The sequence below is a fragment of the Bison bison genome, unplaced genomic scaffold, assembly GCF_000754665.1.
Source record: "Bison bison bison isolate TAMUID 2011002044 unplaced genomic scaffold, Bison_UMD1.0 scf7180017864180, whole genome shotgun sequence".
Classification (NCBI taxonomy): domain Eukaryota; kingdom Metazoa; phylum Chordata; class Mammalia; order Artiodactyla; family Bovidae; genus Bison; species Bison bison.
In genome coordinates this window covers 10,429,155-10,441,558 of record NW_011494752.1, presented here as the reverse complement: position 1 = coordinate 10,441,558, position 12,404 = coordinate 10,429,155, and positions in this window count along the sequence as shown.

Genomic DNA, 12,404 nt, shown 5'->3' with positions numbered 1-12,404 from the left:
GGTGGGTCAGCACCCGGCACGCAGGCAGGGTGCCTCCTTCAGCGGCCAGGTCAAGGTAGGGTCCCTGGCCTCCAGCCTTGGCCAGCTCCCACTGTATAACTACAGAATACACGTTTTCCTTTTCTCTTTGAGCCTTGATGTAGAAAGGGTTGGGTAACGCTGCTCAGGACTCCTATCTGCCAGGCATCCCTAAAGATCCCAGCATCACCTGCAGCGACTGCCTACGTCCCCTCCTGGTACCTGCCCCAGCCAGGAGCTGCGTGCTCCAGCAGTAGAAGAACCATGAAAAAGGTCTTTCTGTCTGATGTGGGCCCATGATGCGTTGGAAGACGTGGGCTCAGTGATGAGACAGACTCAGGCTGCAGTTTCGTTTCTGCCTCTTCTGGTCCAAGATGATGAACATGCCATTTAAATCTCACTGGTTTCAACTACACCTTCTCAAGCGCACATGGAACGTTCTCCTGGATTGACTCCACGCTCAGCCACAAGGCAAGCCTTGGTAAAATTTAAGAAAATTGAAATTCATATTAAGCATCTTTTCTGATCACGATGCCATGAGATTAGAAATAAACTCTAAAAAACAGAAACACGTGGCGGCTAAAGAATATGCAACTCAACAACCATGGGATCACTGAAGAAATCAAAGAGAAAATAAAAGAATACCTAGAAACAAACAAAAACGAAAGCACAACGGGTCCACAACTTCTGGGATGCAGCAAACCTCACTGGTTTCCTGTCTGCAATGTTGGGATAGTCATCCCAACTCCCCAGCTTCTTATTTGGGTTCACTGAGAACACAGGTGGAACAGTCCCTGCCTCCCAGCCACAGAACCCGCTCATTCCCGTGGAACAAGAGAGAGGTACCTGGGGGGTGGGTTTGGAAACCTACACAGCCCCAGGCGGCTATTTTCTCCCCGCTGGAAAGGAAGCCTCTCACGACAGAACCGCAACAGGACAGGATGTAATTACAGGTGGCTGTAACTCAGCCACAACCGGGGACGGTTCACCAGCCGTTCCTGAAAATGACCAAGGGCTTCTTGAAAGGTGACAACTATTTTTAAATAACTAGACCGGGGAAGGGGGAAGTTTTTTTTTCTTCTCCTCTCAGCTTAAGGCAGATGGGCTCTGAGTCCTGGGGCTAATTTTTTCGCCTAGTTCTACATCCCTATAGTTCCTATGCTTTTCAAGCACAAGCCTAGAAATAATCATGGAAATGGATTCCCTGATTCCTGACACACACACTCAGGAGTCTCTCCTCGGAGTCTCTGTGGGAGCCAGGAAGCAATGGTGAGGATGGAGGCAGGTGAGGACACCCCAACTCCGAGGATGCGGCCCAGAAGCACAGAGCAGAGGGGGACGCAGGGAAGAGTCTTAGCTGGGTCTGGGGCACTGTCTGAGACGCAGCCCAGTTTTCTTCTCCAGCCCAGGGAAGACCACTGGACCTCTGGAGGTACTGGAACCCTTTCCAAGGGGCAGGTAGGCCCTCCAACCATTTCAGGGCTTCCGCTTCTGTACGTGTTCATTTCTACAGCCTACCCAGCCTCAGGGAGAAGGGTTCGGAAACCCTCCTCCTGGCTCCCCATCTCTTTCACTAACAGTCTTCTCTCTGACTTTCAGGAGTGTGTTGCCTTGGGTGTAAAACATCCCAGGATGTCCAACTGCAGGACACTTCAAAGACTTGTTAACAGGTTCAGAAAGTATATCACTCTGATAATTAGGTAGTGAATTCTGTTGCCAGTTCAGGGGTTTCCAATCAGTTTCCTACAAAATGGAAAGAAGACCTAAACAGCAGTTCACTCTTCAGATAAATTTTGGTGACAGATGATCTTGTTATTTTTGACACATGACTCAGAAGGTGTCCTATTTCCAGCTGTGCTGTGCTTAGTCGCTCAGTTGTGTCCAACTCTCTACGACCCCATGGACTGAAGCCCACCAGGCTCCTCTGTCCAGGAGATTCTCCAGGCAAGAATACCGGAGTGGGTCACCATGCCCTCCTCCAGGGGATCTTCCCAACCCAGGGAATGAACCCAGGTCTCCTGCATTGCAGACCGATTCTTCACCAGCTGAGCCATCAAGTAGCATTCACATAAGAATACTCTTTCCATAAATTCGAAGGAGAAAGAAAAGTAACATACGCTATCACTTACATGTGGAATCTAAACTAGGACACACACAAGAATAAATAATATACAATAAAATAGGACACAAATGAACTTACCTGTGAAAGAGAAATAGACTCCCAGACATAGAGAACAGACTTGCAGTTGCCAAGGGAGCGGGATGGACTGGGAGTTTGGGATTCACAGATGCAAACTCGTGTATATAGGGTGCATAAACAAGGGCCTACTGTATGGCACAGGAGACTATATTGAATATCCTGAGATAGACCATAATGGAAAAGAATATTAAAAAAAGAATGCATACATATGTATAACTGAATCTCTATGCTGTACAGCAGAAACTAACACAATATTGTAAATCAACTCTACTTCAATAAAGTAAATTAAAAAAAAAAAAGGAATATTCCTTTCACCCCTATCTGTATGAACAAGGTTTCTCAATATCAACTGCTGGAAAAATGAGGCATTGGCAAAGAACTGACATTGAAAACAAGCCCAGTTTAGCAGTAAGAGTTGCATTAATTTAATCATGAATGTATGTTGTTTTGATTCACAGTTTGTTTGACTAAAAATCACCACAATATTTAAGAATGTGTTTGGGGGCTTAAATACTAGCCAGTAATGGCACCCCACTCCAGTACTCTTGCCTGGAGAATCCCAGGGACGGGGAAGCCTGGTGGGCTGCTGTCTATGGGGTCGCACAGAGTCGGACACGACTGAAGTGACTTAGCAGCAGCAGCAGTGAATGAAATGGCTCAGGCCAGTGCAAGATCTCAAGAAAGATGATAATAGGGCCATTTGTCCTTGGCGGTTCTGTCCACAATTGTCACACTTGTATAGACCACCCTGAATTCAACATTGATGGCTACTCACCCAAAGGAAGGAAGAGCAGACTTTCAGAACTAGAGAACAAGTCAAGTGGCTTTGTTTTTATTTCTTATTCCAGTATCAGTGTTCTGTTCCACAGGAAGTGAAAAGTATACATGCTTGCACTTTTTTTCTGGAAAAAGTTCATCCCTGACCTCTTCCTCCTGCTCTGCAAAACAAAGACTGCTGGAAATCTAAGGAAACTCAGGAAGTATGCATTCAGTCTCATCTCTTTACAAGCAAGGAAAGTAATGGGGAGTCCAGGGAGTTTGGGTGAGTTGCCAGTCACGCCACTGGAAGATTCTGGACCAGAGCGCAGGTGCTCTGACCCCAGCCAAGGAGGAGCGTGTCCCAGCCCGAGTCAACATGGCTTTCTCAGAGAACTGTGAGCTTCACTCTGCACAGCTGACACCCTGAGGCTTTGATTTACTTTTCATTTACCTTTTTCCCTCTATTAAATATTCTGTTTCCTGGCTCCTTTGTTTATTTCCACATCTGGCCTTCTCTCTCACTTTAGTGGAATAAATCCTTACAGTTTCTGACGCGAAGCTCCATGGTCAGAAAAATGTATGATTGCCTTTTCCCCCTGAAAATGTCATATTTTTTCCTCACACTTGAGTCCAGGTCATCTCAGTAGTAAATACTGGGTTGAAAATAATTTTCCCTCAGAATTTTGTCATGAACCGTCCAGGGCTGCATGATACCATTTTGATTCCTTATCCTTTTTGTTCGTGACCTGGTTTCCCTCTTGGAACTTTCAATGCTTTTTAAAATCACTATTGTTCTGAAATTTCAGAAAGGTAGATTTCTTATGCATTTTTTTAAAGAATTCTTATAAATCAATAGTAAAACAACCTACTTTTTAAAAATAATTTCATTTACTTGTTTGTATTTGGCTGCACTGGGTCTTGGTTGCTGCGTGGGCTTTCCTCTAGTTTCAGCAATCGGGGGCTGCTCTCTAGTTGCAGTGCACAGGCTTCCCACTGACGTGGCTTCTCTTGTTGCAGAGCATAGACTCTAGGGTACACAGGCTTCAGCAGTTGTGACTCGTGGGCTCAGTCGTTGCATCTCCCGGGCTCTACAGCACAGGTTCCGCAGTTGTGGTGCATGGGCTCCATAGCATGTGGGATCTACCCGGACCAGAGCTTGAACCAGAGACTCCTGCACTGGCAGACGGACTCTTTACCACTGACCCGCCAGGGAAGACCCTTGACCCACTGACCCACAAGGGGCTTGTTATTTGTTTGTTTTGTTTTATTCGTCATGATGATGATGCTGGACACTTGGCTGGTTACCATGTGGACTCTCCCATCCTTCTCTTCCAGAAAATCTTCTTGCACTATTCTTTGATAATTTTCTTTCTTCCATTTACTCCAGAACTAATATTAGATGACTTTATTTCCCTTAAATTGATCCTCTAATGTTCCCATCATTTCTCTCCTGTTTCCTATTACTTAGTCATTTACCTTTTATGTTCTGGAAGATTTCCTCAATTATATCCCCCAGACTTCCTGTTCCATTTGTTTTGCTCCAAAACTTTTAATTTCCAAGAGCCCTTTAACATGGCCCGACTTTTGTTTTATTCTGAAAACAGCACTCTTGCATGACTGCAATGCTATCTCATATCAGTTTGGAGATATCAAACTGCATGGTATCTTGTTTTCTTCTCTACCATGCATAACTAAACCCTCTTTTCCTGTTCATTTTGGACCCTTGCCTCAAATGTCTAGTGATCCCTAACTCCTTTTTATGTTTCAGACCGAGGCTCTAAGAAGGGCACTGGAAGTGTCCTTCCAGTGAATAAGTCTTGTCACCTGATGGCCTCCACGTTCAGGCAGATTTCACTGTGCAGAGCCATTTTCTCTGGGGACGAATCCCCAAACCCCCACCTCTGCACGTAGCAGCGAGGACTCTGTGAACAAAGCTGGGGAAAGGGGCAGGGAGGCGGGAGGGGACCAGACACTCGTTTCATACCTCCCGCACCTTGCACCTGAAATGCCCAAGACCAGCTCACCTGCTGTTTAATCCGTGCAGAACACAAACCTGCAGTTTTCCGAGAGGAGCGGGGAGGACCTAGAAGACCAGGAGCCCCGGATGGAGACGACCCCCACTGGAGACAGTTTCCCATTTCTCGTCTCCAGCTCAACTCAGCTCTGACTTTATTCCATAAGTGATGCTTCTGAGTCCAGAGCCTTCAAGGGGTTTCATGAAATTACATAGCTTATTTTCCTTTAGTGTTCCCTGCCTACACACGTCAGAACATACCCTCTTCCTCTTCACTAAGTCAGTTTCTCTCTCTCATCTGTTTTCCATCTTGCAGAAACTTGTTTAAATCTCTTGTCCATTGGGAACTCCTGTCTGGCCTTCCTAGCCCTTACAAGCCTTATACATTTTGTCCTCCTATAATGTTATTTTAGGCTGGCCTTGAGTGAGGAGGTGGGGAGAGAAAAAAGATACACACATGTATTTCATCTGTCATCTTTTATTAGGTCTTTTGTTTTCTTATATTTTTGTCTAGTTTCAAAGTTAAGCTAATGGTACAAATTGGGAAGGTTTATATCTTTTTCTAGGCTCATATATTTCTCAGCAGAACTTGTCCAAGAAAGGATCTGGGCCTTGTATCCTTTCAAGGGTTTCTATCTCTTTTCAAAGTTGTTCAAAATGTATTCTTTGGAGTTTCTGGGTCTCAGATCTTTTACCTTCTGTCCCATCCTTTCATCTGTTTGTTCTATAATATAAAAGTCACTCTCGCTATCAGAGTCAGTAGGCAGAAGGCATTGCTTCTTGAAGGAGGAAAAGGGGGTTCCCCAGCCCAGCTGGCCTTCCAAAGGTGGCTTCCAACTGGCCCTCCCTGAAGTAACCCCAGGGTCTCCTACCAGGGGTCTCCTACCTGAGCCTGTGTTTCTGTCTGAAGACTCTGGGCTTCCTCACGTCACTGCATCTCGTGGTGGCCTTTCAATGGACTGTCCTGTGTTCTGGCTTTTCTGTGTCCTGATTGCCCCTCATCTTTAAAAATTGTCCTCCATCCTTGCTGGCTCATTTTGTATCATCATTCTTTCAAGAAGCTTTCATACAGGTGTTCAGCCCACCCCCTGGTCATGGCCTTCCTCTGTCTCCTTTTCGAAGCCTCTCTGGGTATGAGGTTTCTTCTTAAATCAATGCCTAGTGGGTGAACTGAACACCTTTGCAAGGTGCTGACAGTTCACCATGCTGGACTGTACCCGTGGAGTCAGTCCCTGGGACACGTGCCCAAAGGAACCTTACTGGGACTTCCCTGGTGATTCGGTGATTAAGACTTCACCTTCCAATACAAGGGAGAAGGAAATGGCACCCCACTCCAGTATTCTTGTCTGGAGAATCCCATGGACGGAGGAGCTTGGTGGGCTACAGTCCACGGGTCGCAAAGAGTCGGACATGACTGAGCGACTTCACTTTCCAATACAAGGGATTCAGGTTTGATCCCTGGTCAGGGAGCTAAGATCATACATGCCTCTCAGCCAAAATACAGAAAACATAAAACAGCGGCAATATTACAGCAAAGGAAACTATAAGCAAGGTGAAAAGACAACCTTCAGAATGGGAGAAAATAATAGCAAATGAAGCAACTGACAAAGAATTAATCTCAAAAATATACAACCAGCTCATGCAGCTCAATACCAGGAAAATAAACAACCCAATCAAAAAATGGGCCAAAGGACTAAACAGACATTTCTCCAAAGAAGACATCCAGATGGTTAACAAACACATGAAAAGATGCTCAACATCACTCATTATCAGAGAAACGCAAATCAAAACCACAATGAGGTACTATCTCATACCGGTCAGAATGGCTGCTATCCAAAAGTCTACAAACAATAAATGGTGAAGAGGGTGTGGAGAAAAGGGAACCCTCTTATGCTGTTGGTGGGAATGCAAACTAGTACAGCCACTATGGAGAACAGTGTGGAGATTCCTTAAAAAACTGGAAATAGAACTGCCATACAACCCAGCTATCCCACTGCTGGGCACACACACCAAGGAAACCAGAATTGAAAGAGACACATGTACCCCAGTGTTCATCGCAGCACTGTTTACAATAGCTAGCACATAGAAGTAACCTAGATGTCCATCAGCAGATGAATGGATAAGAAATTATCCATTGGTACATATACACAATGGAATATTACTCAGCTGGTAAAAAGAATGCATTTGAGTCAGTTCTAATGAGGTGGATGAAACTGGAGTCTATTATACAGAGTGAAGTAAGCCAGAAAGAAGAACACCAATACAGTTTATTAATGCATATATAGTGAATTTAGAATGATGGTAACGACGGCCCTATATGCAAGACAGCAAAGGAGACAAAGATGTAAAGAACAGACTTTTGGACTCTGTGGGAGGAGGCGAGGGTGGGATGATTTGAGAGAACAGCATTGAAACATGTATATCACCATATGTGAAACAGAAGACCAGTCCAAGTTCAATGCATGAAGCAGGGCACTCAAAGCCAGTGCACTGGGACAACTTCAAGGGATGGGATTGGGAGGGAGGTTTAGAATGGGGGGGACACATGTATACCCATGGCTGATTCATGTCAATATATGGCAAAAACCACCACAATATTGTAAAGTAATTAGCCTCCAATTAAAATAAATACATTACTTTAAAAAAAAAAAAAACAGCAGCAATATTGTAACAAATTCAATAAAGACATTAAGAATGGCCCACGTCAAAGGGGCCTATGGCCAGTGGAAGGGGCTTCCCCCCAGGCTGCTAGGTGAGTGGATGCACCATCTCTCACACGCCTCAGCCTCACAAGCGGTCCCCAGGAGCACAGGAGACCCAGCACTGTGTCCTCCCTCTGGGAGCAGACCGTTCAGAGGAAACACTGGCAGTTTTGATGCCAACGCCATAAAGAATCAATGCACAGCCATGGAGCAGAGAGTACATAGGCATCCTTTTGTTCACAGCAATTAGTGCATTCCAGCAGAGCCAGTTCTGGGCAGGGGGCAGAGGGAGTCACCACAAAATGGCCTTTGTCAGAACTCCCATAAAAAATTCCAGCCGGTGGGAGTGAGCACAGAGCCCAGAGACTCGATTGTAGATGTCCTGGATCTCAGCTTCTACAGCGAAACTATCCCAGGAATTCGTGAACCGTGCTCTATTCAAGGAGGAGGAGAGCAAATACCTCCTGAAGAAAAGACGCCGCTTTCAAAAGATCTGATCTGATGGTTGAGGATTTATTGCTCTAAAAAGCTCAAGATCCCTCTAGAAAACTGGGTGGGTTCTTTTGTTAATGTGCGTAGATATGGCCATGGAGAGACATCTTCCATGTCTCCTGACATGTGGAAACAGGAGTTTGGCCACTTGATTCACAGATAAATCATCTTCAAATTGTGTTATTCTTTCTAATGACAGACGCTCACAAGAAAACCTGCTCACTAGGTAGTTGTCATCATTCCCACTACAGAACTAGGGAAAACAATGATCCGAGTGGTTAGGTAGCTGATTATCTGGCAGAGCTGAAATGTTAATCTAGGTCCACCTGGATTACCCGGACATCAGATCCACTGTGCAGTAAGACCATTGCTCTTCAGTAAGATGAGCGCAGCTCTGTGTGCTGTGACAAGCACAATGACACAGCCTCCATCACAGAAATTCTCCAGCCTCCAATGATGCAAAGTGTGGAGTCCTTGGAACTGTACCAGGCACTTAGTAAACAGCATATGGACCTATTTCAATTAGGTCAAGGGCTCAGAGGAAGAGCCCTCCCAAGACTAGGAGGATGTGCTTGAAAAGATGTTTCCAACTTGGAGGAATTTGCTCTGATTCACATATTTTTAGTCCCATTTTGAGCTAATTTTATGCATTCAGAAGGGGGCCAGCTGGATTAACGATGCACTTTTGGACAAGTTGGAGGACGTTAGCTAAGGGCAGATGCCTTAAGGGCTGACCACCACAGGGAAGAGTGGAGAAGATGGACAGGCCACACCCCAGTGTCCTAGGGTCCATCCAAGCTGACACGTCTTTTTCCAAGAAGATAGGATTTGCTCCATCAACTTTAGGCAGAGTGTGGGCTCTTAAGAACCTTGAACAGAGGGCCTGGGGTCTACTGACTTCAAAAGAGCAGGGCTTGAATACATATATACACATTCATAGGAATGTACATTCATATACATATACATATGTGAATCATTTTGCGGCACACCTGAAACTAACACAGCACTGTAAATCAACTCTACTTCAATAAAAATAAAATTTCAAAGGTGGCATGGAGTCCAGACCCAGGGCTCCTAATTCACTCCCTGGGGTTGGCAGTGGGGGCTTGATTTCTTCATTTGCACAAACAACGAGAGGAGAGGAATCCCCATCTACGCTTGCTTATCGTTCTAGAAACATAGTTCTGCAGCTTTACTTCTTTGTGAAAATCTACCATGGTTTGTCTCAAGGCTGGACTCAAGCCAATGACCATACAAAGGAGCAAATCCAAACCTCTGAGTGATGCATGGTGATTTCATTTGAACCAACTCTAAGCTATCAACCAGGTAACAGTAGAAGCGAAGCCTTCACAAAATAATAACAAAGTAAAATCAGACACACCTGGGCCCTTCCTAGGTGGTAAATTCGCCTTCTTACCTTGTAACGCTTTTTGAGTGTTTCACCTCTAATGTTTATTTCCACTGGACTTTGGCATATAACTTAATTTTTATGAAGTTTGAACTTTTTATTAGTGGAAGGGTGGGAACAGGGTGTGGGTTTCATGCCTACATTGAAAATCATCTCACAGGTCCATCCCAACCCACCTGAAATGATTCAGATTGTCCTTGTGTCATCTTCAGAAGAGCTGCCCCTCTTCAGTTGCTGTGTCTACTCCCCGACCAGGGGCTCACAATATCCTTACAGGACTCACAACCTTGTGTGTGTGGTGGGGGTGGGAGGGTGCTCTGGGTTTGTTGCAACTGAGGAGTCACTTTCCCATCCTGCTGTAGGGTCTTCATTACAATGAAATACATTAATATGTTGAACTTTAGTTATTTTTAGTTATAGATTATCAACATGAGTACAGTCGATACTTGCTATCCGGGACAGTTCAGTTTTATAAAAGTCATTGAGAACGCTGAATTAGTGAATCCTGAACCTTTGCTCCAGGGATGGGGAAGTACAGGGAACCTTTGATGACAATGTTTTCATTGACCAATTGACACATAACCCTTGATTTTTTGTGTGTTTCTGTTTAAAGACACCTTATTTAATAGACACCGGCGATTCACTGCACTCATGGCCGGCAGCACGGTAACAGATGTGCAACAGAGATTCCCTAACACACATGCTTCCTCCATAAGGACTGTCTCAAGCTTCTTGCACGTAGGATCACTGGGCAGCCTCTCAGCATCTTGGAAGCCGTTTTAAACTGCAGAATCACCAGCAAAAAAGCACAAAAATGTGAAAAATGTGGCCCCAAGTACACAGTGAAAAGGGCCCCTGTTTACAGCACAGATATCCTCTGGAATAAGGATGAGGGTCGAGAGAAAGAGGGGTGGCCCCAGACAGACTTCATTCTTGGCTCCTGTTCCTGAAAAGTATATCAATTCCATTAATAATAGCGAAACAAAATAGCACGAAACATGGTGGTGTTGATTAGGGTAATAAATCCACAGAGTTTCTAGACTTTTCTGGGCATGCTACCCTCTCACTGGGGGCTTCCCTGGTGGCTCAGATGGTAAAGAATCTGCCTGTAGTGCAGGAGACGTGAGTTTGATCCCTGGGTCAGGAAGATCTGCTGAGAAGTAAATGGCTAGCTGCTCCAGTATTCCTGCCTGGAGAATTCCATGGACAGAGGAGCCTGGCAGGCTACAGACCATGGGATCGCAAAGAGTCGGACACGACTGAGTGACTAACACTTTCACCCACCTGCTTATTTCCACTGGACTTTGCATATCATTTTCTTTTTTATGAACCTTAATACTCTGCTCATTAGAAGAATAGGAAAACAAAAGACACTGGTATTTACACAACGTTGGCAACACCCTTTTGGCCCTGAGTCAGAAGGGATGATTCACAGTCCTACACAACCGTTTAATCTCTAGGTAAATCTCAACACGCCCGCCTCACAGACTGAACAGTGGAGCCCAAGAACCACCGTCAGGTGACAGCACACCCACGTCCCAATTCCGTTTCCTTAGAAAATCAATAAACTTCTTTCCAAGGTCAAATTTGCAAACTGAAATGCTGCAACTTCATGGCCATTTGGTGACCGGAGTTAATAATACTGTATCTCTCTGTAATGACCCACATGGGTGGTTGTTGTTCAGGCGCTCAGTTGTGTCTGACTCTTTTCGACCCCATGGACTGCAGCACACCAGGCTTTCCTGTCCTTCACTTTCTCCCAGAGTTTGCTCAAACTCATGTCCATTGAGATGCCATCCAACCATCTCATCCTCTGACATGCCCTTCCTCTTTGCCTTCGGTCTTTCCCAGCATCCAGGTCTTTTCCATTGAGTCAGCTCTTCGCATCAGGTGGCCAAAGTATTGGAGCATCAGCATCAGTCCTTCCAATGAATATTCAGAGTTGATTCCCTTTAGGATTGACTTGTTTGATCTCCTTACAGTCCCCCAAAAAAGAGTGGATATATGTATATGCCTAACTGGTTCACTGTGCTGGACAGCAAAAAGTAACACAACTATATTTCAAGAAAAGTTTTCAAAAAATAAAACAAAACAAAATAGAAAAAAAGTACTCTATCTCATAACTATGAAATGTAGGACAACATTGCAGTTGAGAAAGAAGAAATAAAAACTACAAATAACTAGAAATAAATAACTAAAAATCATCATGAATAATCAATCCCGGTACAAACTGTACAAATTCATTAGTTAATTTTCAGTGTACCTTAATCTGAAAAAAGCAGAATTATCGATAGTATCAAAATCGTGTAAATCACCAATGTAACCAAGCTTATTAACATCTAAGCTGTCCCCAAGGTAGGAGGAGAGCAAGACAGCTTGGAAGACGGCAGAAGGGTTGTGGTGGCTTCAGCACAGGGACAGGAAAAGAGAACCATGTTCAACCAGAGCTTGCACTTTTATTGTTTGAAATGACACCATCAGAGCATCTAGCGCAGAGATGGCAGATAAGAGAATCTGCCGTATCAGCTCCAGTTCATGGTGGGGGTGGTCCCTCAGAGCCCTGTTAGGGATGATTCTGCCATCAAGGTTAGTGGGAAGCGGGGCCACACATGCAGGACATCCACTCAGACTTCATCCAGGCTCTGTGCTAAGTGCCTTCTACGCACCGGCTTCTGGATTCCTCCCAACAAGCGCCATTAACATAGCCATTTATGGATGAAGGAACTTGTACAAGATCCATCGGCGAACAAAGCTGCCCGGGGGAATTGCCAGAACCCTCTAGCTGGGAATCAGTGCTTTTAAGTGTACAGC